General features: G+C 34.6%; 1 protein-coding gene across 1 annotated transcript in view; it reads right to left on the reverse strand.

Annotated features, from left to right (window-relative positions):
• ADCY2 (adenylate cyclase 2) overlaps positions 1-26,591 on the reverse strand; it is a 580,155-nt gene that overhangs the window by 435,427 nt on the left and 118,137 nt on the right.

Consider the following 26,591-nt stretch of genomic DNA (forward strand, 5'->3'; position numbering starts at 1 on the left):
ACTCAATCTGATAAACATGAAGTGATACCTCAGAGTAGTTTTACTTTACATTTCTCTAATCAAAAGTGATTTAAAGCATTTTTTCATATGATTGTTGATACCTTTGAATTTTTTTTCCTGAAAACTGCTTTGACCATTTGTCAATTGGAGAATGGCTTGTATTATAAATTTTAGATAGTTCTCTATATATCTGAAAATTGAGACTTTTATCATAGCCATTTGTTATAAATTTTTTCACAACTTACTGTTTCCCCTCTAATGTTGTTTACATCTTTTTGTTTGTACAAAGTCTTTCAGAGTCAAAATTATTCATTTTATATTTTTGATGTTCTGTTTTACGTGTTTGATCATAAATTATTCCCTTTTCCATTAATCTGACAGGTAAACTATTCTATGTTCCCCTAATTTAATTATGGCATCACCACTTATGCCTAAATCGTATACCCTTTTTTATCTTATCTTGGTCGAGGACACGGGTCCGCAAACTTTTTACACAGGGGGTCTGTTCACTGTCCCTCAGACTGTTGGAGGGGTGGACTATAAAAACCTAACCCTGAACCTAACCCTAACCAGGCAGCAGTACACACTGTATGTAATCTCCTTCCCCAGACCTTTGCTAACCATGCTGATGTCTTCCATTGTGCAGACACATAATCCTTTGCATGGCTTCTCCTTCTAAGGTGAGCTATGCCTCACTTTGTGGTGCCTCCACATACAGTGCTCCTCTTACTGACCACCAATGAAAGAGGTGCCCCTTCCAGAAGTGTGGTGGGGGCCATATACATGGCCTCAGGGGGCTGCATGTGGTCCACAGGCCATATTTTGGGGACCCCTGGTCTAGGGCAATGATGGCAAACCTTTTAGAAACTGAGTGCCCAAGAAACCATCAACCTGCTTGAGAGCCCCTCATCTTACCCCAGACAGGAGAGGGAGGAAGTGATACCACTGGGTTTCTGGAAAGAGGGGCAGATGATGTAAGAAATGTTCCCAGGTGCTCATGGAGAGGGGGAAGGGAGCAGCCCTCACTGGCACATGTTCCATAGGTTTGCCAACACAGATATAGAATGTAAGATATTGGCCTATATCTAATTTCTGCCATACTGTTTTCCAGTTTCCTCAGCAGTTTTTATCAAATGGTCAATTCTTATCCCAAAAGCTGGCATCACTGGGATTATGAATCACTGAATTGCTAAAGTCTTTTACCCTAATTCATTATCCATCAATCTGTTTTCTTAGTCAGTACCAGATTGCTTCATTCTTCATTTTCAAAGAGGACAACTGACATAACAGAGTGCATGCATTCCTTTAGGAAGGGCTATTACCTCTGCTATGAGGGCTTGTTGAGTCATTTTCAGGGTTGTTTATCCACCTTAAAATAGAAAAATAATCCTTAATTCACTATTTGGTGGTGAGCAAAGTTATACAAAACCTTGGTATTGATAGTACTCCATACATTTTGTCAAATGCAACATGTTGTTCTTCTACATCAATATATGAATAATATCAAAAAATTATAGAGGTAGCCCATCTCTGCACCTCTAAGAACCATCTATGGAGCCACAATATTTAATTTACAGTAACATATGAAAGAAAAGTATCACATGATAAGAAAACATGAAGAAAATATGATCAATACTCTTGTTTAGAATACTTACATTGATGGGGTTCCAGATCCATAAAAGTAGTCAAAAGTATAAATAGTTTTTTATTATATCAATTCCATTAGGAGATCAAAGTATATTTATATTGGGAGTAATAGTTTAATTTCACTATTATCCAGTTATCTTGAGATAGTCTGCTGCTGATACATACATAAGTATGTAATAATCTAATAAATAGTCTGAAATGTCCAACTAGAATAATAATGGATCTTTCCCCTAGAGTAAATCAAAACAGTATCTCTGAGTGAGGCAGCAACTTCAGTAATGGATGACAAAGTAATCTCAAAGATGAAGTTTCATAGGCTCATGTGTTCCTTTGACTTATTGCTTATATAAGAGCTGCTATATTTTCCCTCACCATACGATTCTCTCATAAGACCATTTTCTACTTTATTATTGGATGTTTTCATAAATGAACAAAGTAGTTAAAATTAATATTTCAAATGGATCTATGGAAACTTATAAAATGGAGAAAGATACTTCAAGATAGTAATATAAAGAATTTTTAAAAATAATTTCAGACATTTATATCTAATATGTATATTAGAATCCATTACATTGTTACATTATTCTGCAGATGATATATTAGGTGAAAGCATTTACGAAGATAAAATTTCAATAATACTTTCATTTTTAATAAAACAAAATATATGCATGCACATCATTTAATCTCATAAGTGTTTTGGTACAGAATTATTTTAAGTTATTTTTCTTGCTATAAAAGATGCAGAAAATGTCTGCTTCATTGGATTGAAGTGTATGGGGAAAGGGAGTGATGTATAATATGGTTGAAAAAAATTTAAATAGTTAATATTCGTGTAGTGCCAAACATTATGCTAGGCATTTTACAATTATTATCCAAATTGATCCTCACAACTTTAGGAGATAAAGGCTATTATAATCTCCCTTTTTAGTGATGAATGAAGTGAGGCAAACAAAAGTTAAGTGACTTCCTCAGGTGCACACAGGTAATAAGTGTCTGTTTCTAGATTTGATCTTAGGTCTTTCTTAGCCCAGACCCAACCCTCTATCAATGATGCATACTTATTTAAGATTAGGTTGTGAGGGGGTATAAAAACTAAAGAGAATAATTCATATTTTATCCTGGAAGCAAGTACGACCCACTGGAGTTTACTGAGCAAAGGAGTAACAGAATCAAATATATACTCAGTGGAGTGTCCTTATCAATTGTGTAGATGGTGAAGATTCTTGTCCTGGGGAAATCAGTTAGGATGCCAATGCAATAATTTTTGAGAAAAGATAATCTTAATCTGACCTAAAAATTGGTGACTACATGAATAGAGCAAAGGGGGCAGATATAGGAAATATAGTGGAGGCAGAATTATATGATATCGACAGGTGAAGAGAGGGAGGGTGGAGAGTTAATGATGGCACTGAGATTAGTAACCAGAGATTAAAAGAATGATGGTATATTTAAGAGGAATGGGGAGTTTGGAAAAGGAGTAAATTAAGAAATAAAGATAATGAGTTTGATTTTGGACATTTTGAATGAAGAGATGTCACTGGGTCATCAAGTTTGTAATGTCCAGTGAGCAGTGGGTAACACATGTGGGACTTAAGCTCACTGAAGTGACCTGAGTTAACTGAGTTAATTTCCAGCCCAGGCATTCATCAAAATAATTTACAGTTAGGGGTCATGACACAGACTATTTACTCCCCCCCCCAAAAGAGCCTTGGAAAGAGTGGTGACACATTTAACCAGAAAATCAGATAGAGTAGTATCTCAAAATCTCAAAGAGAGAATGTCTAGGAGAATAGAAAAGGAGAACTGAGGGCAAGGAGTTTAAAGGAGTTGCCCAATGTTACAAAAATATGAAGAATACAGGGGGTGGTGAAATGAATATATATTCTCTAACAAGAAGACATTATTTTTCCAGTATACTATACTGATTCCTAAGTATCATGGTTTCTTCCCATCATTTCTATAGAAATTGCAAATTTGCTAACACTTGTCAGTACTTTGAACTAATAGTTAAGGATCATTTTCAGAACTGAAGAACTTTGCTTTCCCTTTTTAAAAATCCTTAAATAATTTGCTTCAGGCTTTTAATTGGAATCACAACCAGACTCAGGGAGTAAAAATGAAATGTAAACTAAAATATATATAATTAATTTGAATGCAGTAATTTTAAAAACAAGCTTTTTGGTTGTATCAAGTGTATTTTGAATTTTCTTCTCAGGACCTATTCATTTTTTTGTAATCAATTCCACTAAATCCTTTTTCTGAAAACAGTTCTGTTCAAAATTGGTATGCTGGAAAACCTAAGATTATTTCATAAATCTCTCCAAATTTGATTCCAAATGAAGAGAATATAGAATTAGAAAGAACTTTAATAGTCTTTTGGTCCAACATCTCCATTTTAGGTAAAGAAACTGAGGCTAAGAGAGTGACTATGACTTGACAAAGACAGTGCAGAAATTAAATTGAAGAACTAGGATTCAATGCCTTTGGTCTTTGGCTCCAAGTTCTGTGTGCTCTCCAACATGACTACTTTTAATGGTGAAAATGGTATGGATAGTATGTGGTAGGCATATTGCAAATGGATCCTTTGATTCAAATATTAACATCTGTCTTTGTACCATAACATTTATTTTCATGCATGACTGGAGAAATTTATTATATACTAGTTTATTGTCTTGATTCTGAAGATGAGACATGAAAACAAATTCCCCTACCTTTTTTTGCAGAGGACAGGGATCATTGGATTTAGATTATAGAAAACTATTTGTTGAAATGATTTTTATTCATCTTTTTTATTATTTAAAAGGAATAGTGACTTTTTGGTAAGGGAGGAGAAAAGGATATATATTGAGAATAAAGGATGATATAAAAACAATATTTAAATAAAAGTGATCTTAAAATTAGAGATGCACTTTTCTTTATCAACAAATAAACCTTTAGGGAAATTTTGCAACATTTGCTTTAATTACTCTATGGTACTTAGAAAAATCATAAAAACAGTTGAGATATGAATATATACATATATATATGTACACATATATATATATATGATCTCTTATTTTTCACAGGGAAATGGAGAAGTAAAAAGAACAATAACTAGAATATGCTATTGTTTAATATCCTAAGCAGGAAGTCCAACATGAGAAACATGACGTAAGATAGGGTTTTGTTTTTTTTAATTTTTAAGCAAGGAGAAAAGGGTTTGGAAGCAATTTTCTCCTTACGTTATAGTTATTGAAGGGTAGATTGCAAAAAGAGGCTTGCTCTGTTCAGTCTGATAGACAAATAACAAATTGCAGACTAAGATATTTCCTTTCCCAGGGAGTATGAGTTATGTGGTTTTGCAGGGTAGAAGGACAAAATCCTTAGGGACCTGAAGTTCTTGCCCTGCTTGGTGGAAGAATGGGTTGAATCCAGGGTAGCACTCAAGTGGAATTATTACATAGGTCCCTGGGGAAGGTAGGCCTTACCAATGTAGTGGTTTAATTCTGTAGCAACTTTTATTTTTTTAACTGCTTAGGGACTTTTAAAAGGTGGTTCTATAAGTCTGAAACTATTTTATAGCTCAATGGGGAATCACAGAATCAGACTTTCAGAAACTTGAATGACTTTAAAAACATTTTGCCCAACCCACACCTAAGCAAGACTTGGTTCTTGAATATCTCTAATAAGTGTTCATCTAGCCCTTTTATAAAGACCTTAGTAAGATCGCTACTACTTCCCAAAGTAATCCATTCCACTTCTGGGGAGTACTGAACGTTTTTTTTTTGTTTGTTTGTTTGTTTTTAATTTTTATCTTTTGTCTTAGAATCATTACTAAATGTTCATTCCAAGACCAGAATAGCCATGAAGGATAGGTGATTGGGAGTAAGTGACTTTCCCAGGATAACACAGCTAGGAAGTGTCTTAAGGACTCATTTAAATCCAGAGTCTCCCAACTATAGGTCTGGCTCTCTAGCTACTGAGTCACCTAGCTGCCCCAAGAGCACCATTTGTTAATGAATATTTCCTTACATTCACCTGAAATATGCTTTTCTGAAACTAACAACCTTATGGCCAAAAATAACAAATCAATTTCCTTTTCTTCTTCACAGCTAAGGATCACAAGAGGAGCATAATACCGACTGCCTAGGGCCTTGAATATGCCATCCTTTTTGTATTCTTTCTTATTTGTAATGAACAAGTTTGTTTTATGCTTGCTGGCTTTGTAGCTTGCAAAACAAAGAAGGATACCTAGATGAAAGTCAAAATGAGCAAAGATGAATTTTCCAGGGGGAAATTCCTCAGGGTAGAGGCATGATTCATATAGAGTTATCAACTCATGAGTAAACCTTAAAGATTGAACCTGCTTCTTTTGTCCTCAATTGATGTTATCTTTGGCTCTCCTTGCTTCCTTAATCTTTTCAAGTTACTTCAGTACCTTTTTATTCTTACTATGGTATATGAGTATTTCTTACCAACTATAACTCTTTTAGGTTCTGTATTCATTAAGTTGCAGTATTTCTCTTTCTTTCTATACCATTATAGAGGTTTTTAGTCTCAACAATTATTGGCAGTCCTTAAATGGAAATTTTGGACTATACTTTTCTCCTAATCCCTTCATCCTCTTTTCTTGTTCACATTAAAAGATATAGTCCTAATCCAGAGGAATTTATGAGAAAGAATGCTATCCATATCCAGAGAAAGAACTGTGAGACTAGAAATGCAAAAGAAAAACATGTGATCAGTCCAGTGGTTTGATATGGATATAATTGGGGTTTTGGTGTTAAAAGATCACTCTGTTGAAAATATGAGTAATATGGAAATGAGTTTTGAACCTGATGGTATTTCTTGTCAATTCCAGGAGGGGGGAGGGAAGAGGTGAGGGAAAGAACATGAATCATGGAAACATGGAAAATATTCTAAATTAATTAATTAATTGATACATATATGCATTAATTAATTTGTATATATACATATATATATACAGACACATTAAAAATAATAAAAGATACTGTCCTGCTACCTGTGATTATAGACAAACCCTCCATATGGATTATTTCATGCCTTAGAAATATATTGCTTCTTTCTTGAGAAAGAGGGAAAAGAGAGACAGAAAAAGGGACAGAAGACAAAAATAAAGACAATGATAAGGGCAAAGAAAGAAAAAAAAACAGTGAATGGTAGATAATAATGGAAGAACTTTCTCAGATCACCATCAATCACTTCTAGACTTCTGGGGATCCTGAAACTCAGAAAGTAGCCATGAATCTGAGAATATCTGTGTATGATGTGCATCCTGTTATAACACAGACCAATGCATAGAGTTAGGTATATACCAAAACTCAAATTGCATGTTTCCAAACATATAAATGGTATAAAGAAAAACAGTGACAAAAAGTGATTTGGCTTTAAAGGTAGAATTGTGCTGAATTAGGTGAGAGATAGTATTGCATAATAGATTGTGCTTTGGAATTTGTTCCAGGAGAACTTGGGTTCAGTTTGTGCCTCACATACTTATTAACTGGGTGGCCATTGGTAAATCATTTCTCTGTAAAATGGAGGTAATTTGGCGGTGGGGGGGAGGGGTTATTTACCTCATACGGTGTTAAGAAGAAAACAAATAATGTTTGCTTTGTAGAACTAGACAAATGTGTTGCTGTGATTATTATTATAATATTTAAAGTCTTTTGTACCTATGGATTGAGATTACATTTAAGTACCTAGCACTGTTCCTGGCACATGGTAATTCCTCCCTCCCACCTTGTGATTATAAGTTAAGAATTAGGCCTGTCTCGTGATAGTATTGTTTTAAACAGGCTCTGACATACAAGATCACACTTTGGCAAAAACAAATTGGAGTGAATATATTGGAGAGCTGTTGGGAAATGAGCTCCAGTCAGGTGTAGATTTGACTGCTTTCTTTCTTTCATAGACATGCAGATACAAATGGAAGAATATCACTGTGGAATTAACACATTGCTCATACTTGCAACCAAGCACTGTAAATCACATTGAAAAATGAAAATGTCAAAAATAAAAGCAGGTGAGAAATCCCCTAACATTTCAACTCCCATAAAACAGAAGCTTTTATGTCCTTTCACATGTTTTAAACTTGAAGTGTCTCTGTTGGCAATAGAAGGGGCCTTTTTCAGTTTTAGTAGGGCATGTGGAGTTGGCTGCAACTAGCTTTAAAAAAAGTGAGCAGATACATGACCAGAGCTCAAAAAGGAAATTATTTTTGGAGATTCACAGATCCATCTTTGAAGCGACTTTCCTTACTGAAATATGTAAGAACTCTCAACTGACTAGATAAATAATTTATTGAGAATGATTCTAAATCCATAGCCAATATAGAAAAATGAAAATTCTTGGGAAATATTTTTAAATACCAATTGATGCTTAAATGTTTGATATAATACACATTTAATTTAATATCACAGAAAATAAAGTGTACACATTTTACTTATTAGTAACCATAAATTATGGGAAAATATTTTAAATGAAACAAGTTTGAATTAAACTTTAAAGTTTTAGATCTAAGGTATTTCATGCTACCATTATTTTTCTTTCAGTGAATATATATGTATCAACATTTTTAAGGTAGATATCTAAACATTTATAATTCATTATTTAGGTTGTCAATTTTCTAAAACAATTCTCTATATTTATTATTAAATATGTGTGATATTCACTTCTAAAAATCAATTTAAATTATACTTCAGTGATTCATGGAAGTAATTCTGCATTCTTAATAGAGAACATGGAACTGTCAAGTAGTGTGGTTATTCCTGTTCTAATTCCTGGGGGTCAGCTCAACTTTCTCAGATGACAGACTGAGCACTGCATGAAGTTGCCCAGGTTGGCCATACTCTGTCTCCTGTTAGCTCCATTGGTCCAGGATTCATTTCAAGACATTTTTGCTTTATTGTGGTTGTCTGGAGGATGGTTGGGGAGCTCCAAGTATTTCTTACTGCACCATCTTAGCTACTCACAATTCCTTCCTAGGTGTGAACATTTCTCATTGTTCATACATGTGCATGTATCATTTATGGTGAAATATTGGAAAATGAGGGGATGTCTTTAGATTGGGAAATGGCTGAACAAATTGTGGTATCTGAACAAATTGTGGTATATGTTGGGGATGGAATACTACTGTGCTCAAAGGAACAATGAACTCAATGAATTCCATGAAAACTGGAACAACCTCCAGGAAGTGATGCAGAGTTAAAGGAGCAGAACCAGGAGAACATTGTACACAGAGACTGATACACTGTGGTACAATCAAGTGTAATGGGCTTCTCTATGAGTAGCAATGTAATGCTACAGGACAATTCTGAGGGATTTATGAGAAAGAACACTATCCACCTTCAGAGGAAGAACTGTGGGAGTAGAAACACAGAAGTAAAACAACTACTTGATCACATGGGTCGATGGGAATTTGATTGGGGATATAGACTCTAAATGATCATGCTAGTGCAAATATCAATAATATGGAAATAGGTCTTGATCAATGACACATGTAAAGCCCAGTACAATTGCACATTGGCTATGGGAGGGGGGGGAGAAAGGAGGGGGGGTGAAAGAACATGAATTATTTAACCATGGAAAATTTTCTTAATTCAATAAAATTTAAAAAATAAAACAAAGAAAGTTTTCTATTATGAAATGTATGGTAAAACTCATGAAGGAATTTCTAAGGTCAAAAACTTATAATGGGTTTAGGATTAAGGCTAGAGATCATAATGATTGTGGACTTTAGCTCTAGAGAAAAGTATAGTAGGGTTTTTTATTATTTCTGCATAAGGGAAAAGAAAGAAACATAGAATAAAATTGAGAAATAGCCTTACAGTTCATGTCTAGTTCATCCTAGAGTCTGGAGTCAAGTTTTGCTAGGGAAACAGCCATGAATGACTTGCAAACTGGGAAAGTAGTCGGATGAAATTTGGGACAGCCTTATCATTTAAAAAAATACTGAATAATGAAGCTCATAGTTAAGCAGAACTTTTCTTTGTGGGTTTATATAGGTATTCCTACTCAGTGATATGGATTTATAAAGAGTAGGTTATGTCTATAATTTCTCATAATTTCTCAAAGAAAGTGGCATTAGGAAAAGATAGGAATAGAAGAGATAATACAAATCCTCTAGTAATATTCCATGGTATTATGGGAAAAGATGCAGATTTGAAATCAGGAAGACTTGAATCCCAATCAAATGAGTTACTTTGGGGAAATACCTTTACCCTTCCAAAATTTAATTTCCCTACCTATAAGAAACAGACCCTTATGCTTCCTGTTTTATAAAGTCTGTTTTTGTTTTTATGGAGAAAGCATGTGCAAGCCTCAAAATACTATATAAATACTCGATTTGGACCAATGGCAAGTCCCTTAACTTTTCTCAGTCTCAGTTGCATCTATAAAAGTAGAAAGTAGTATCTAGGTTATAATATTTTGATAAATTTCACCTGAGAATATTCTATACATAAAGTTATTTGCAAAGATTAAATTACATTATAAAGAACAGCTATTATTATTCAGTGAGTTAATAAACATTTATTAAGCACTTACTCTAGTCTACATTCTTTGCTAAATTCCTGATACAAAGAAAATCTCTGGGGATATAAAAAAATGTAAGCTCCTCATGGAGCTTACAATCTAAAGGGAGAACACAGCATATCAAAGGAAACTGAAAAGTAAATGGGGTGGCTAGGAAGAATGATGGAGAAGTCCAGAAGAATCTTGTACAGTGGTAAATAAGGGGAAGGCTGGCTTGGCCTGATCTGCAGACCCTGAGGTTCTGGAAGGAGATTCAATCAGTGAGAGAGATGCCAGGGCCTGAAGGTACTGATGTAGTGTGACTTCCAGGTTTGAAGTGATTTTTCAATATGGAAAAGTCCTTGGGGCAGGCATGATAGAGAAGTACTGAGACATTCAGCTGAGCACAGTTTATTACTCTAGGTTATTATTGTTGTTATTACTATTAGAGAATTAAACTATGGATTTTTTTTGTATTTAAAAAAAGAAGGGCTAAGAAATATAAGTGAATAAAATGAAGAAAGGAGTTGAGTCTAGCTGGACTTTGATTCAACCTTTGTTGGCTATAAGGTTCATTGAACCTCCTGTTGCCCATTTGGTAATATGATAGAATTCTGATAAATTAAACAATGGAAAGAAGAAAATGAAGGCAATTTCTGAGCTGTTTCTGGTTTCCCCTGAAAACAAGGTAATAAAGTAGAGTATTGTAAAACAGAATAGATTTTCTTTTAGATGGTATCTTTCAATTCAGGAGCCCAGTGTCAAAGTTCAGCCATTGCCACTTGTTATCTGTTATATCCTTGGATAAATAACCTGAGTGAACCTCAGTTTTGTCACCGTTAAAATGGTTAGCCCCTTCCAACTCTAAATCTATAATCTATGTACACTGGCATGGTTTACAGATATACATCTGAGCAAGGGATTGGATGCACATTTGAAAATCTGTTCTGGAAAGGTATAATTATAAATCTTGATAGTCATTTAATGAGATTTAAAATTACAGACTGCATAGGGAGCTGACTTTGGAGTCAGGAAATCTTGAGTTCTGTCTCTGGTTCTGGGATTGCATCTCTCTTAAGGCTAGAATTTGCAGAAATGGAGATGAACGACATACATTGGTAGAAGAAATCCTTTGCCAGGTATTCCATGCTCAGTGGTCTCTCTATAAACATATCACTTAAAATGTTAAAACTTTGGGGGTAGCTGGGTAGCTCAGTGGATTGAGAGCCAGGCCTAGAGATGGGAGGTCCTAGGTTCAAATCTGAACCCAGACACTTCTTAGCTGTGTGATCCTGGGCAAGTCACTTGAACCCCATTGCCTAGCCCTTACCACTCTTCTGCCTTGGAGCCAATTCACATTATTGACTCCAAGATGGAAGGTAAGGGTTTAAAAAAAAGTTAAAACTTTTTTATCAATTTCTTAAAAAGTATATACTCATTAAACAAAGAATCCTGATATTAAATTTGAAAATTAACATTAATATATGTATAAGGTACATATGCAAATTTATATCTAAAAACTAACATTTTAAATTTGACACAAATCCAATGTTTCATTATGTCAAGTATTTATCATATTATTGTTTATTCTCTCTAAAGGGAGTCACTTAATCCTATTGCCTCCATCTCCTCATTTATGAAATAAACTAAAAAAGGAAATAACAAACCAGTCCAGCATCTCTGCAAAGAAAACCCCAAAAGGGGTCATGATGAGTCAGACACAACTGAAACAACGACTAAATAAATAACAACAGTCTCTCTCTTGTAATAAGAGGTCTATTAGTGACATAACTCTTTAAGAAATACTAATTATTTGTACTTTCAAATGACCTCTTTAGAAGACTTTGAGCTAATGTTTTTATCCTTTCTTTATCTTTCTTTATCTGACTGCCCATTTGTTTTGTCTTTCTCTCCATCTGTCTGAACATCTATCTTTTATTTGTTTTTTAATTTTTTCATAACGTTTCTGGCCATGTAATCAGAATCTTTTAACTAACCTTTATAACTTCAAAGTACTGCAATGGATGCTCAGTGCTTGGGCTTATTTTAAGGATGATGGATACCAAAAAGCCTACCTGAAGTTAGATGGCCCAGTATTTCTGCCATTCATGCATTGCTACTTCATTAGTTTATCCAGAGCTACAAGTTAATAAACCCAGTCAGTAACACTAGGAAATAAATGAGGCTGTCACTTTCTTGACACTTTGTTGACATTTATAAGGGATGTTATCCAAAGCAATTGCCAGGATCATTAAAACTAACTGTTTAAAAGGAGCTGATAACATCTCTCTGAGGATTGCCAAGATGTACATAATTGGGAAGAATGCATACATATATATATATGTACATACATATGCACATATATACAGATAAGTCTGCATATGTGTTTCATACATATATGCACAATGAGAGGATTATATCAATTTTTTTCTCAAAAATCATTCAACTTCAAAAGTCTAGGATTCTCTTTTTCTCTCTCTCTCACCCAGATAGAGCAAAATCACCATTACTTTCCTTATTTCAGATACTGAATGAAATTATAAATGGATAAAGGCAGGAAAAAGAATGATGGGGTACTGGTGAGCAGGAGACACAGAAGGAGTAAGTCAGAAATACCTAGGGGAGATAAGAGTTGCCTATAATTTTAATCTGAAGACTGCCTACAACAGAACTTTTGGTGACAGTCAAGTCATTTCCAGATGGCAGACTCAGAAAGCATTATTTTCTAAATTAAAATAGACATTTTAAGATATCAGACTCAGATGGGTCTGCTATCCTATTTCCAACACTTCTCTTTATGCCACTTCCTTTCATAACAACAGTTTAATAATTCCTGTTGCTAAATAACAACCCCATCAGGATCCTGCAAGAAATGGGAAAACAAGATGTGGGGATTAATAACATATATTTAAATAGACTGGTGGTTCTCAACCTTTCTAATGCTGTGACCTCGCTATGTTGCAGTGACCACAAACCAAAAAATTATTTTGGTGGCTACTTCAAAACTGTTATGATTTGGAATGTAAATACCTGATATGCATTATGTATTCGTATTGCTACAAATTGAGAGGTTGAGAATCGCTGAAATAGACTATTTGAAAACTGTATGCTCCCCATCTCTCATAGGGTTCCAAAAATAATTTAAATGAGAATTCTGCTTATTAATTTGGCTTTATGTGCAAAAATTAGAACATTTTTTCAGCATGATTGTTTTGTGATATTTAGAACTTTTCTTTAAAGAAGAAAGGGGCATTTAAGCTTTTAACAAAGTATTTTTCTTTGAATACCTGGGAATTGAAATATGTCACTAGTTTTGATGTGTTGCTTTTAAAAATGTCTCTCCTTACTTCCTGTTGAAACAAATAAGGTTGATATGGACATGACAGTGAACGATGTTCCCTTTTAATATATTAATGACCCAAGTAGTATGCTATACAGATGAATATTTTCAAATATAAAGAGGAGCCAGGTCTGTTTGGAGAGAGCTGTATTGAGGCAGGGAGCTCAGAAATAGACTGAACCTAAGTAGTACTCAAGAATCTAGCTATCAAGATAAAAGTAAGATCTCCTTCTGGTGAGCAGATCAGAAGTGCTGGACACACAGCAGAAGAGCCCAAAACAAGGTAGTGTTTTGAAACCAGAGTCAGGAGTCAAAGGGAACACCAAAAGCATAATCTAAGGTAAGGTACTAAATATAGCCAGAAGCCAAAGTCAGGGACCCCTAAGCTTCATAAGTAACATAGATCAATGCAAGGCAATGTTGATAAGAAGTACTAAGAAATAGAAGTCCATAAGAAAGGGAGGACAAGGCATCAGGAAAACAGATGAACAATCAACAAAGGAAGGGAAAATCAGGAATCTGGAAAAGGAGTCTGGACCAGTTAGTTAATAAATATTTATTAAGATGTGTGCTAAGTGCTAAAGAAACAAAAAGAAGCAAAAGAGACCATCCCTTACCTTTAAAGATCTCATAATTTAATGGGAGAGAATAAACAAAAACATATGGACAAACAAGGAAAATACTAGATAAAGGAAATATTTATAAAAGGGAAGTCACTAGAATTAAGATGGAGTGAGAAAGGCTTCTTGTAGAACAAAAGTATTTGAGTTGGATTTAAAGGAAGCCAGGGAAGCCAGAAAGTAGAGCTGAGGTGCTAGAACATTCTAGTCTATGGAAAGTGCCTGGAGCAAAAAGATGGAATGTCTCATTTTGGAATAACAGGACATCCAATGCCACATGATCAAAATATCTCAGGAGAAGGCCAGTGATGGGATAATGCATAAAAGACTGGGAAAGAAAGTAGAAGAGGCAAGATCATGAAGAGCCTGAGTATCGAAAAATTGTCTTATTTGATCCTGGAGACTACAGGATCTCCTGTGGAACCACAGACACAGGACACTGAGAAGACAAAAAGATAATGAAGTAGACATAAAACTCAACTATGATAGTGCTTGTAGGTTTCTTTTTGGGGCATGACCCAATTGAAGAGTCTGAATAACCCCAGACTATGGGTACCAAGACATAACACAGAAAGAGTTGAAAAAGGACTTGACCTCTTTTAGAAATGAGATATTGAATAAGTGGGGAACAGACAAACAAAAAGAACAAAGAGCAAAAGAAAATGGCCAAACTAGAAAATGCCTGGATAAAATTAAAAAAAAAAAACGAGTTAGCTGTAAAAATAAAAATCTCTACTCTTTATTTTCTGTCAATCCTTTGTGTCACACTAGGCAAATGACTTGATCTCACTGAGTCTCAGTTTCCTCAATTATACAATGAGGAGGCTGCACTAAATTTTTCTTATATTTTTTTCCGAACTAAAACATTAGGAGTCTAGCTCTCTAAGTTTTCATGAGGTGGATGTGCCTTTACTCAGGCTATCAGAATAAATCTTATATTTAAAGTACTACAGTTCTTTCTCCAAAGTAATTTTTTGATATCCTTCACCAGAAACCTTCAAAGATCCTGAGCCATTTTTAGCCCTGAAAGTTTCCTAATGATATTTAAGTATATTTGGAGGGAGGAAAAAGAGAAACAGATAGTCTTTTGTGGGGAGAAGAAAACAACAACAACAATGTAATATTTAAGCAATAGCATTTTTAAATGAGTAAAGAAATAAATAGAAAGCATGTGAACTATAGCAGCTTTTCATATTACACAATCCCTAGAAATTTTGGGAAAAAAGATAAACTCAATCACTTATATTTTATCCTATGAAATCCACTTATTCTGGCAAAAAAAATTAAACCTCTAAACATGCCCTAACCTTTTCCCCTCAGAAATATGATTCCTTTTCATTGAGAGTGGTAATTTTCATCACTCAAGTTCTTAAAACCTTTACATTTGCACCAAATTAAATGTTAAAATTCACCCCCTTTAAAACCATACTAAGAAACATTGAAATAAAAAATAATGGACTAGCAGCCTGAAACTCCTGTGTCTATGCCTCCTCTCTTCTCTCAATCAGTCATCTGTCAATCTCAAATCAGTATTTAGTAGCACTTCAATTTCTCCTAAACTTCAACTTCAATAGTAAATATTTTCCTCAGAAAAAATTCGAGCTAAAGTAAGCCTGGTAAAATTCATATAATTCTATTGTGCTGATTTCAGAATTCTATACTTCCCACTTTCATCAAAATGGAAAGATTCTTAGTTCATGAAGTTGAACCAAAGAAATCCCAAACCTCCCTGAAAATGATTAAAAGCCTCAGAATTTTTGCCTTTGCTCTGAAGACCACAACGGGATCATCTTTTTCTTCTCACTGGGCTCAAGTAATTTAAGACATCTTCAGAAGAAGAATCATCATAAACTCCCATCTTGGGACCCAGGGGGAAAAAAAAAACATTTTTGGAAAGTAGAACAACCAATGCATAATGGGTAATATGAACTTGATTTTGGTTAAAATATGCAAAAACAAAAAGTGTGACTTTGAAGGAATTTGACTTCAGAGGACTTTGATGGCAGTTCTATTAATTATAATAAATTATTCTGTATTTGTTTGGAATCTTCATTAATTGAGATAATAAAATTGGAACTTGTGATTATTCTGGACAGGAATTTGGTTCATTTTTGCTTATGAAATGGTTTATTTATATTGCATATTATTAGCATAGATATTAAATAAACTATTCTAAATATTTTTATTTTTCATAATACATTTTAATCCAATTTTTACATATTTGCTTTCTGACATTTTGCATCCAAGCTTTTTCTCTCCCTCCCAACTCCTCCGCCACAAGAAAGCAGACAATATAATTTAGGTTGTACTTGTATTATCATACATTATATATTTCCATATTTTTATGTTGTGAAAGAAGACACAATTTCTATACTAGGGAAAAGTTCATGGAGAAAAGTAGATAAATAATGGTATGTTGAAATTTGCATTCAGGCTCAATGGATATCTTTTATTTATTTATTTTTTGTCATGAATTTCTTACGAGTTGTCCTGGATCCTTACCTTGATGATAGAGTCAAGTCACAGTTGATAATCAATAAATTATTATTTCTGTGTACAACATTTTCCTGGTTCTACTCATTTCATTTTGCATCATTTCATTTGTCTTTCCATATACTTTTGTTATTATCTTGCTTATCATTTCATATAAAGAAAATAATATTCAATTATAAGCTTATACCACAACTTGTCCTCAATTGATGGACATCTCTTCAGTTTGCAGTACTTTACCACCACAAAAAGAGCCATTTTAAATATTTTTTTGTAAAGGTAGGTTATTTTCTCCTATCTTTAATCACTTTGAGATAAATATCTAGTAGGAGTAGTAGTAGTTCTGAGTCAAATGGTATACACAGTTTTATGACCCTTTGGCATTGGTTCCAGATTGTCTCTGGAATGTTTGTTTCAGTTCACAAGTTCACAACTCCACCAGCTGTGTATTAGTGTCTGGATTCTTCCATATCTCCTCCAACATTCATCCTTTTCCTTATGTTAACCAATTTCATGAGTGTGAGGTAGTAACCAAGAATTATTTTAATTTGTATTTCTCTAATCAATGTGATTGGGAGTGTTTCTTCATGTGACTAATGAGAGTTTTCATTTTTTCATCTGAGAATTGCCTATTCACATCCTTTGAGCATTTGTTAACTGTACATGTTTTGTATTCTTCCAAATTTCACTCAGTTTTTTATATATTTGAAAAATGAAGTCTTTTGTCAGATAGACTTGCTATATTTTCCCCAGTTGGTTGTAAAATAGATTTCTCTACCTAACAAAGTGTGGATGTTATTCTTACTTTGTATCAATTCATATGAGAGCATGACTTAAACATTTCTCCTCCCCAACTCCTTCCTTCCACTATATTTATTCTTACATGCCTCTTCATATAGGATAGTTGAATACTTTCAACTTTTCTCTTTCCACAATGTATTCTTCTTTCTTGTCTCCTGATTTTTTTCAATATCATTCCATCACATTCAACTGACTCTTTGGTCTGTCCATATTTGTTCATATTCATTACCCAAATAATGATAAAGTTCTTAAGTATCTTATGTACCATAAATATCCTAAATACTTTAGGTTTCTTAGGGGCTTCAAGTATCATAGGTATTTTAAATATCCAAGTTATCACTTTACTAGTAATGCAATCAGTTTAATCCAATTGTTTTCCTTGATTACACAAAACTATCTTGATTATCTTAAATATCTCATACTGTTTCTCAACTATTCTAGTTATTACTTTCCCATGCAGGGAATGTAATCAGTTTAACTACATTATTTCCCTTGATTACTTCAAACACAATAAGTACTTTAAGTATCTCTAGTACTATAAAAATCTTAAATATCTTAGTTACTACTTTCCCACAAAGGGATATGATTAATTTAATTTCACTGGATTCCCTCTGAGTGTTCTTCTTCTTACCTTTTAATTCTACCTTTGAATGTTGAATTTAATCCTCAAATTTTCTTTTTAGCTCTGGCCAGTTCATCAGGAATGCCTGGAATTCCTATGTTTCATTAAATGTCCATTTCTTCCCCTGAAATATTATGCTCAGTTTCTCTGGATAGGTACTTTTGGGTTGTACCCCTAGATTTTGTCTTGAGGAATGTCCATGTCTTCCAGTCTTTTAATGTAGGAGCTTGTAGGTCTTACATAATCCTGATTGTGGATCCAAAATATTAGATTTTTTCTGGCAGCTTGTAGTATTTTTTTCCTTTGTTTGGGAGTTCTGGAATTTGGATATAATCGTTCTGATATTTTTAAATTTGGAATTCTTTCAGTAGGTAGATTCAATCAATTTCAATTTTTCTCTTCTTGTTTAAGAACATCAGGGCATTTTCCCTAATAATTTCATTCAATGTTATACCCTGGTTCTTTTTCTGATCATGGCTTTTAGGCATTCCAATGATTCTTAGAGTATATCTTCTGGATCTATTTTCCAGGTCAGTTGTTTTTCTTGTAATAGATTTCAAATTATCTTCAATTTTTCACTCTTTTGAATTTGTATTATTGTTTCCTGCTGTTTAATGAAACCACTAACTTCCAGTTATCCATTTTTAACTTTTAGCAAGCCATTTTCTTCATTGAGGTTTTATACTTCCTTTCTTATTAAATTATTTTACTGTTTGAGATAGTATATTTCCTTTTCAGGAAACTTTTCTTCAATAAATTTTTGTTCTAACCTGTTGATTATTTTTTTATTTTCTTTTGTAATTTTTCTTCCAAGTTTCTTATCACTTGTTTTTCTGTCTATTTTTGGAGATTTTCCAGAGGTTCATTTTGGGTTTGACTTCCTTTCACATTCTCCTTTTTAGGCTTCACAGGTTTTCATTTTTGTACTACTGTCCTCTTCTGAATTTATATTTAGTTCATCTCTATTGTTGAACTTTTTTTCTAGCACCAGGGTTTTTCTCTATCTTTTGCTCTTTATGGGGTTATTGTTTCCCTGGAAATGGTCACATTGGAGAAAGTACTGTCCTTGTACTTGAACTTATGCCTTGGATTGGCTCAGCTGTCTTAGTCTCAGATTGAACACTCTGTGAGGGCAGCCAGGTAGGCCTCTTTTGTGGAGGTTTATAGCCATTCATTTCAGCTGGTTTCAGTTGAATTCTGCCTAATTCTGACAATGATGTACCTTATTTGGCTAAGTTCCTCCCACTCTCCTGGGTGGTATTTGTCCTCTGTTCCACCTGGACTATGCAGGACTTCTTTCCTCCTCCTATTTATTGCTTTTTCTGTATTACATTACTTTATATTCTTACTTATTGAGCCTGGAACAATTGTGTTGTTCTCTTTCTTCTGTAACTTGCACTGTATTGAATCCAAGTTCCACTGAGACTTGTTCAGTGCTCTTTTCTCATACCCCAGTGAGATGAATCTTGCTTGATGTCTCTTCATGTTGTTCTGGGTCAAAGCCCTGCTTCATCCCTTCTTGTCTTGGTTCTGTAACACCAGTTTTCATTTTAGGAATTTTTGTTCTTCTGTGGTCATTTGGAGCATGATTAAAGGGCTTCAAATGTTTGTCACATTAAAATCTTGTCCTGATCTCTTCCATATTTCCCAGTATAGCCACTGGGGACACCAACACCCTGACAGCTGCAAGGGATGCTTTTAGAAAACAGTGCAATATAATGAACATGTCTTTATGTCAGAATAGCTACATTTGAATCCTAAGTACTAAACTTATGTTACCCTTACTAGCTATATGACTGGGAAAATTATTTCACTCCTGTCTTCGTTTCCCCTTGTTGCTGCATTGCTATGAGGTTTAAATAATGTGGAAAGCAAACCGAGACTGAGGAACCATTTTAGAATGTTGGCAGGAGGGAGAATGGCAGTTGGAGGAGTAGAAATGGCTTGTGGGATTGAGAGCTTAGAAGTGGGTCTTTTGCCCTATGTACTCATGAGAGACAGGAGCTAAGGATATGAACTCAGGACTCAAAACCTATGGTGCCAGAGCATTGTCTCCTTTTCCCCTTGGTCTGGAAGATAGAAGATCCCTAACATCTTTGGATCAGTGATTAAAGAAGCAAAAAGAATAACTACTGCTGGGGGGTGCTCAACCCTTGAACCTCACAGGGGTCACCCAGAAGATGGGTCCCATCCCATTGCCTTCCAAGAAGAATGCTAGTGACCTGTTTAGAGTAGGATAAAAAAGCAATTAGAGATGATGGAGGAAAAGAAATGCTGAAGCCTGAGCCATTTGACTTGGCTGAAACTGATGTGACAACCTGATTGCTTAGTCCTGTAGGATTTCCTGTTCCCCTTGACCAATTCCCCCCCTTGTTTCTTGAACTATCAAACCACACTTGTTCTGAAGAAAACAACAGTTAGGTCTAAATCATTTCAGAATTAAAGCAAGAGAGTTAGAAGGAGGAAAATAGAGTGTTGGGGTAGGCTGCCAATTTAGCCTTGGTTAAACAAGGAAAAAGCAAATAGGGATGTTCAGCCTAACTGACAAGACAATGTGTCCAAAGGGGCTTCTTGGGGCTCGGGCACCAGCCAAATCCTGAGGATAAGTCAACACCACAATCCCACAGAAGCCTGTTTATTGACACACAGGCCCTGTTCATCCTTGTCACAACATCTGCTAAGGGGCACCCTTCTTATGTGAGGGAGGAGAGTTACAGCTTCTCTCAGCTCCAGTGGTTCTCTCTCCCTTCCACATCAACCCTCCTATCCCTTTACCTCCTCTATTCCTGTTCCTACCCATCTATTTCCCTTCGTAACCATAACAAAAGTTCACAGATATAAATTATATTATAATTTTAAGCACATATGTATATGCATATTGTGAATTTCAAAACTACTCTACCCTATTCAGACCATTCTTTAGAAGATAGGATTTAGCTATTTCCTGATCAATAACAATAGAGATACTTGAAATAACAGTATCAGGTCTTGGAAACTACCCTACTCAGGGTAACAAGATTAGGAAGGGCTGCAGCAAAACTCAAGATTTAATTATTTGTGAATATGGCCTTCAACAGACATGTACAAAAAAGTACAGACCTCTGGGCGGTCCTAGGTCAAGCTAGAGAGCCACCATTGGCACATGTGAGAAGCAAGAAGTGAGGTAGGGAACAACCTCTGGAGTTCTCGGGACTTCCTGTAAGAAGGAAGAGAGTCAGTTGGAGGTTGGTGCTTGGAGTTGGAGGAGCTCAAGGACTGTTTTTCTCCAGTTTGGTCACTTGAGTGATAGGGACTGATCTCTTTCCTTGCCTTGGCTATCAAGGGCCTTGGGCCCTCTTTGGCTCAGCCTGAGCAGAGTGGGTATTTAAGCCCTCTTTCCTTCTCTCCCCTTTCCATCTCTCTCTCTCTCTCTCTCTCTCTCTCTCTCTCTCTCTCTCTCTCTCTCTCTCTCTCTCTCTCTCTCTCTGTCTCTCTCTCCCTCCCCCCCCCCAATACTTTCTTCCTCCTATTTGTAATTAAAACACCATAAAAAAAATTGGCAGCTGGCTTGAGTGTTTCATTTAGGAATTACATAGCTGAATTCCTTGGCAACCTTAAATTAATATATATATATATAAGAAGTCTAATCTTTCATAAGTAAAATATTGTCAACTTGTTAGACGTATTAGATCAATTTTATTCATTCAAGAAATATCAATACCCTTAGTAAATCATGTGGCACATAGTAAGCACTAAGTAAGTGTTCCCTTTCCTTTAATCTGTAATTCTTAAAAAATTAAGAAAAATGTCTTTATTTCAAAGTCACTTATTGCCTTCTGTATAGAGGAAACACAAAAACAAAATTTTCACTTCACCAGGAAAGAAATAGAAATACCTAATTCATAGGAACCTAGATTTGAAATAAGAAGTTAGAAAGGTCACCATATATTTACCTATCAGGTGATAATTGACATGGGCACTGTACCCCAGAAACCCAGGCCAACTATTATCAGGGAAACTCCCTTGCCTTTGCATCCTTGTGACTCTTAATCTAGAAACACCCAATGACCCCAACTAGGGTCCTGAGATGTTTACTCTCTTTTGTCCTGTAGATTTAAGATGGATAAAGAGATGAATCTTTATGCCTCCAGGCAGACCCCAGTCAGATGACCACCTCACCCCACCAAATGCCTGAGGGACTAACACTCCAAGTGATGTCCACACCAGGACATAGCATCTAAAGAGTATATAAACCCCAGAACTGATGTTGTCTGGGGGACAGCCTCTCCATCCATGCTGTCTCCATGGGGGAACAGCCTTTCCTTGCATGCTGTCCTCCCAAAGAGCTGCTCTCCATCTTGCTGTTCCACCTTGCTCTCCTCCTGGCCACTCTCAACATTACTTTCTAAATTAATAAATCTCTTTTTTGTTTTTAAGCTAAGTTTTGGAGTCTTGCATGCTTGCAAAAGATATCCTTCCGGAACCCCAAAGATATCCTTCCTGCCTATAACAATAATGACAAATTACTCCTGGGTCAATGAACTGGAAAGAGAAAAATGATTCTGGGATTACAGGAGGGCTGAACTGCCAGACTGACGGAGAGACACGTAGACAATCTTCCTGCTGGGCAGTGACAAAGTTTAGTAATTTGGGGCACACACTTTAAAGGGAACATGACATAGGCTAAGGGAATAGGTACGGCTTTTTCAGGGACAATTGTTAGAAATGATTTACAATTTCAATACAATTACTTAGTTTACCCTACTAAAACTTAGAGTTTTCTATAGGATAATAATTCAATATGTCAATGTATAACCATCTGACAAATTTTCTCATAGAATTCTTGCACCAGTGATTTCTTGGAAGAACATCTAGTTTTTGGGGAGGGGAAAGTTTGCTTTTCTCATGCAGAAGAGCAGGATGTGTGTGTTTGGCAACTCTTAAGCTATGGCTTTGATTTTACTGGGACCTACTCTCACTACTGGAGGCTACATTTACCTATTTTAAAAATTTTATATAATAAGGCACATTATCTCATTTGAAATTCATAGTGGCTCTAGGATGAAAAGTTTCATGTATTGTAAAGAAAATGGATTAGTAGTCATTGATTTGGGAAAAGAGCTAACCTAACCAACTATCCTACCAAGAGTGAACCCATGACTGTGATTGTCATAAATAAATTACCCAGAGAGGAAACACGTATTTAAGTGCCTATCACATACCAGGAAATGTGGCAATCTCTTTACAAATATCATCATATTTGATTCTTGCAACAATTCTAGCAAATAAGTACTATTAATATTCTTATTTTACAGAAAGGAAAATGAGGCAGATGGAGGCCAAATGGCTCATTCTGGATCACATAACTAGTAAAGATCTGAGGACAAATTTGAATTCAGGTCTTCATAGTTCCAGGATCACTCTATCCACTGTGCCATCTAATTTTTAATAGATCTCTGGTTTACAGGAAATGATCATTTAATTTACACCAACCTTTTTGTACAGACATCAATACTTTTATATGTATACTCCGGACCAATGTTAATCATTTCTAAGCACAATATTAAGTAAAGTATAATGCTTTTATTCTAAAAATGATTTTTATAGATTTAATATCATATAAATTCAGTGTTTTTAGGCTGCTGAAACATTACAATTTTATTAAAAAGAATTCATAGGGTTGGCCAAAACAAGTTGAAATCAAGGGGCATTTAGTTCGAAACACCATATCTCTTTTTAACAATGCTGTGTTCATTTCCTTGGCAACCAAGAGACTAGGCAGCTAGAAGTTATGCTGGTAGATACAGTAAAAGGATAAGAGAGGTGATTATTATTTTCCAACTATTTTTGTCATCCTCTGAATTTGAAAAACAATATCAGTTAAGACCCATTTAAACAAAAACTATTTTTAAGCATTACAAATCTGTTTTAAAAAGTTTTTCACCATATGGATTATTTTTGTTTTAAAAATGAAACCAAAAGTATAGTAATGAGGAAAGGTTAAAACTAATGTATACATGGTAGAGAAATACAACTTTGTAATTTATAAAAAAGTGAATTGTAAAGAATGAGCTGTTTTTTAATGGGTTCATTCAGTTCCCAGGCTAAATACTTCTTCTTTTTTTTTAATTTAAGCTAAAAACATTCTCCTAGATCTTGTAATGTAAACTGAAAATAATATTGCTAATTTAACATTTACAGAAGCATCATTGAACATTTGGACAATCCAACTATCAAAAACTCTAGGGCTGAGCTCTATGGTCTCCATCATATTGAAGTCAGAGTAGGACATCAAGGTTCATATTCTGGCTTTTCCATTCACTATTTCTATGATCTTGTAAGCCTTAGCTTTTAAGTTTCTTAGTTTCAATCTAAGCCTAAGTTTTACCATGTGTTAAAAAAAGATCATAAAGTACTATCAACCTTATATAGCTGTGGTAAGGGTCAAGTGAGATTTTTTTAATGTAAAAAAAGTTTTATCATAAAATACTAAAGAAATATGAGTGCTTTTAAGAGTTATTTCTTTTTTCCTGAACAGAAAATCACTACATCCACAAAGAAATCATTAAACTTGTTATTTTTTCTAACATTGCCTATTAAAAAAAGAAAATTACTAAGCAAGTCTAATGGATCCAATATAACTAAAAGAATTAAGAAATAAAACATTGAAAACCAGATGATATAAATGACTGACCATAGATAGCACTCCATCAATCCCCAGGTGTACTGCTAATTTTGTTACCATGTTGCATCCTCAAAGCACATGTTATTTCCATTTAGAAGAAAGGATACACCAATAACAATGGTATCTATATGACTACAAAAATTTTACTAGTTGTTATTTTCCCATCAACTACCCCTTTATTTGTTATTTTCCCCCCTGAGACATAAGAAAATTTGCTTCTTGAGAGTAAGGATTGCTGTGCTTGCTTGTGTTTCTTTCCAAAAATGTTAGCATCATGTCTGGCAAAAAAAAGTTATTAATAAATGTTTTCTAATTTCATTTCATATTATCTCTGTCTCTGTCTTTCTGTGTCATTTCTCTATGCTTGTGTATCTCTCTGTTCAACTGAACATGCCATATTTGTTGAAAGGAATACATAACTCTCTTGTTACCTATAACAGTTCTTTAAATTTGATTTGTGTGCTCACTAAAACTGTGCCACTTTAATTGTACTCTTTTCTTTATTTTTATTAATTAATTTGTTTGTTGTTTACAATAAAATTCCTATTTCTCTCTGTCTCTGTCTCTCTCTCTGTCTCTGTCTCTCTCTGTCTCTGTCTCTCTCTGTCCCTGTCTCTCTCTGTCTCTCTGTCTCTCTCTGTCTGTCTGTCTCTCTCTCAGTCTGTCTCTCTCTCTCTCTCTTTTCCTTTCTATACCTAACACCTTCTCCCTTCTCTTAACTAAAGAAGGCCTCATGTGAAAAAAAATGTGAATATATAAAATGTTTTCTGTGCTTTCATGCATTGGTTCTTTCTCTGGAGGCAAACACTCACAAGTTATTCTTTAAATATTGATTCTTTAGATGAATATAAATATTCTCTTGGCTCTACTTGTTTCACTTTTCATAATTTCATGACTTTCCAATTTGAAAAATAATTAACTTGTATATCATTTCTTATAGTACAGTAGTATTTTATCACAATGCCAATCTCTCTATTATATTCAGTAGTCTAATTAATGTATACGAATTTAGAAAATTTTTGTTTCCTTAATTTTTTTAAATTAGTATTAATGTAATTTTAAGTATTGTGAGGCATGCCTTGATTCAAGATCCCTCTCCGATGCAAACTAGCTGTGTGATCATTAATACCCAGTCATTTAATCTCTCAGTACTTCAGGAAACTCTCTAAGAGCCAAAGAAAAGTTGGCAATCTGTATAGATAGAGGGAATTTCCATATCTATAGTCTCTCCAGCCAAAACCAAAGTCTAGGCTTATCCTCCTCCTTCCATTATTATAATAAAACTCATTATAAGTTGTAATATTTTGCAGAACATTATTCTATGGTGATAATTTTGAAATTTCTAGATTTTCTTTTTGTTGTAATAGTTCCCAAAAGGGACTGACATTAACCTTAATCGAGAATTCCAATGTCCAATTAACTATTGCTGATAGTGATGCTTATGATGAACCCCATTCTTCCATGACCATCATTTTCTGTTCAGGTTTTTTTTTCTCTTACCTCGGTCAGAGTCCTAGATTCTCATTTTCATTCTATTGGCATTTACTAGGGCATAATTGCATTTTCCCAGATCACTATAAAAAGGTGAGAATGTGGATTCCCTATCCCAGCGAGCAGATGTTTTGCTAACTTGTCTCACTTGGTTGGGATTTAAAAGGGAAACATCTTGGCAGTCATATGATTCCCTATAGTCAGTACTAAGCTTAAACCATCTGGAAAGAATGGATGATAACTGAATGGTAAAATTAGCTTTTAAATATAAATCATCTCATGGATGAACAAACACTCAGGAAAATACAGAAGATGAAATTTATTTTGAGAATTTAGAAATAAGATTCCTAACCCAAATCTACAATTTATATTGGCATATCATTGATGACCCCTCATTTAATTCTC

The sequence above is a fragment of the Monodelphis domestica genome, chromosome 3, assembly GCF_027887165.1.
Source record: "Monodelphis domestica isolate mMonDom1 chromosome 3, mMonDom1.pri, whole genome shotgun sequence".
In the NCBI taxonomy this organism is placed as follows: domain Eukaryota; kingdom Metazoa; phylum Chordata; class Mammalia; order Didelphimorphia; family Didelphidae; genus Monodelphis; species Monodelphis domestica.